The sequence below is a fragment of the Babylonia areolata genome, chromosome 28, assembly GCF_041734735.1.
Source record: "Babylonia areolata isolate BAREFJ2019XMU chromosome 28, ASM4173473v1, whole genome shotgun sequence".
Lineage (NCBI taxonomy): Eukaryota > Metazoa > Mollusca > Gastropoda > Neogastropoda > Buccinidae > Babylonia > Babylonia areolata.
The window spans coordinates 4,925,848-4,928,347 of NC_134903.1; positions in this window are offsets into that span (position 1 = coordinate 4,925,848).

The following is a 2,500-nucleotide window of genomic DNA, read 5'->3' on the forward strand; positions in this document are numbered from 1 at the left end:
GTTACTTTGCCACACACACTGTGTCGGTTGCATTGTTAATGGCAGGTGGTCAGTTTCTGGCCATTAGCATTCCTCGTGATTATTTTGTTTGGCAGTGACATGAGGGTGGTGATCGTTATGGTGTGCATGATAGTTCATGATAGGATGTGATGCTGTGCGTGCTTGAGTGAGTGTGTGAGTGAGTGACTCAGAACTCAGAACTCAAAACGTTTTTATTCAAGGATTAAGATTTTAGGCATAGCCTATTCTTCCAATCTGTCCTCCCTAATCTACATCTATTACAAATAGCACACATATAAATGAAAGGAAAAGGTTTTCATGCAGAAGGGTATACATAATGAAGAAAACAACCCGCCCCCACCCGCACCCCCACCACACACACCCGTGCACACACATGCATACACACACTGATGCTCGCGCGCGAGCGCACACACATACATACCAACACACGGGCGCACACACACTGACAGCACCCCCTCCCTCCTCCCACACACTAAGATTGACAGATGGATTGACAGAGAGGGAGATAGAGAGGGAGAGAGGGGAAAAGACAGGGAGAGAGAGAGGGGGGAGATAGATGGAGAGGGAGAGAGACAGAGAGATAGAGAGAGAGAGAGTGTGTGTGTGTGTGTGTGTTTGTGTGTTTGTGTGTGTGTGTGTGTGTGTGTGTGTGTGTGTGTGTGTGTGTGTGTGTGTGTGTGTGTGTGTGTGTGTGTGTGTGAAAGAGACAGATACAGACAGACCAACAGAGAGACAGACAGACAGATAGGAGAAGCGAGGTGAGGGAGAGAGAGAGAGAGAGAGAGAGAGAGAGAGAGAGAGAGAGAGAGAGAGAGAGAGAGAGAGAGAGAGATGGAGGGAGAGAAACACAGAGACAGAGACAGAGAAAGACAGAGAGAGGGAGAGAGACAGAGACAGAAAGAGACAGTGACAGAGAGAGACGGAGAGAGACATAGGTAGGGGAGGGAGAGAGAGAGGGAGAGAGACAGAGAGACAGACAGAGAGGGAGATAGAGAGGGAGAGAGGGGGAAAAACAGGGAGAGAGAGGGGGGGGGAGAGAGATGGAGAGGGAGAGAGAGGGGGGGGGGAGGGAGAGAGGAGAAGAGATGCAGAGGGAGAGGGAGAGAGAGAGAAAGAGACAGACAGAGACAGACCAAACAAATGACCCAGATAGAGACACACGCACATATAGGCAGACCGATAATAAAACAACAACAACAACAACATACCATAATATTAATAATATTAAGTTGTTTTCCTCCAATGAGAACGTTGGTGGGGTTTTTTGTGTGTTTTCTTGTGTGTGTGTGTGTGTGTGTGTGTGTGTGTGTGTGTGTGTGTGTGTGTGTGTGTGTGTGTGCGTGCGTGTCTAATGAAAGAGATACATCTTTTTTCCTCCCGCCCAATAAGACAAGCCGTAAACTGTGGATAAGACAGAAACAGACATACACAGAAAATGAAGAGAGGAGGGGGATTGGTGTGCGTGTGTGTGTGGGCGGGGGGGGGGGGGGGGAAGGGAGGCGGGGTTATTGATAGAAGGGATGGGGGGGGGCGGGGGGACGCGGGGGTAGCCGCCGTGAAACTGAAACAAACTGCCTATGAGCAGACGACCATTAAAACAGAGCTGTGAAAAAAAAAAAAAAAAAAAAAAAAAAAAAAAAAAAAAAAAATATATATATATATATATATATATATATATATATATATATATACTCGTTTCTTTTTTATGAGCGACATTTTTTTTTTTTTTTTTTTTTTCAGAGGCAGTTCTTGTTTACTTAGAAGACCGGCCTTTACCTATCAAAACACTTAATAACGTTCGACAGAAGAAGAAAAACATGATATTTATGGAGAGAGAGAGAGAGAGAGAGAGAGAGAGAGAGAGAGGAGAGAGAGAGAGAGAGAGAGAGAGAGAGAGAGAGAGAGAGAGTTCAGGGACGTTAGAGATTCGGTGATGAAGACGGGTATTTTCAAGGAGTATTCGGAGATATCATTATTATCGTTTCTCCACAATGTTGTTTATCGACGTAACGTAGAAAAATAGGTGTGTGTGTGTGTGTGTGTGTGTGTGTGTGTGTGTGTGTGTGTGTGTGTGTGTGTGTGTGTGTGTGTTAAGTTAGGGTTTGGGGGCCGGGGGAAGGGGGGGAGGGGCGTGGAGGTGCGAAGAATAGAATATCTGTCACTGCAAATTAAGACTATCGGTGTTGTCTTTCCTTGATTTCTTCGGAACTACTTCGTACAAAAAAAGGAAATAAATGAATAAATAAATAAATGAATAAATAAATAAATAGATAAATAAATAAATAATGATAAGAATTAAACAACAGCAACAGCAGCAACAATAACAACAAAAACACACACCCCCCCCCCCGCCCCAGTCTTTCTCTCCTTCCCTCCTTCCTCCCCCTCTCTCTCTATTTCTCTCTCTCTCTCTCTTTCTACACACACACACACATACACACACACACACACACACACTCTCTCCCTCCCTCCCTCCCTC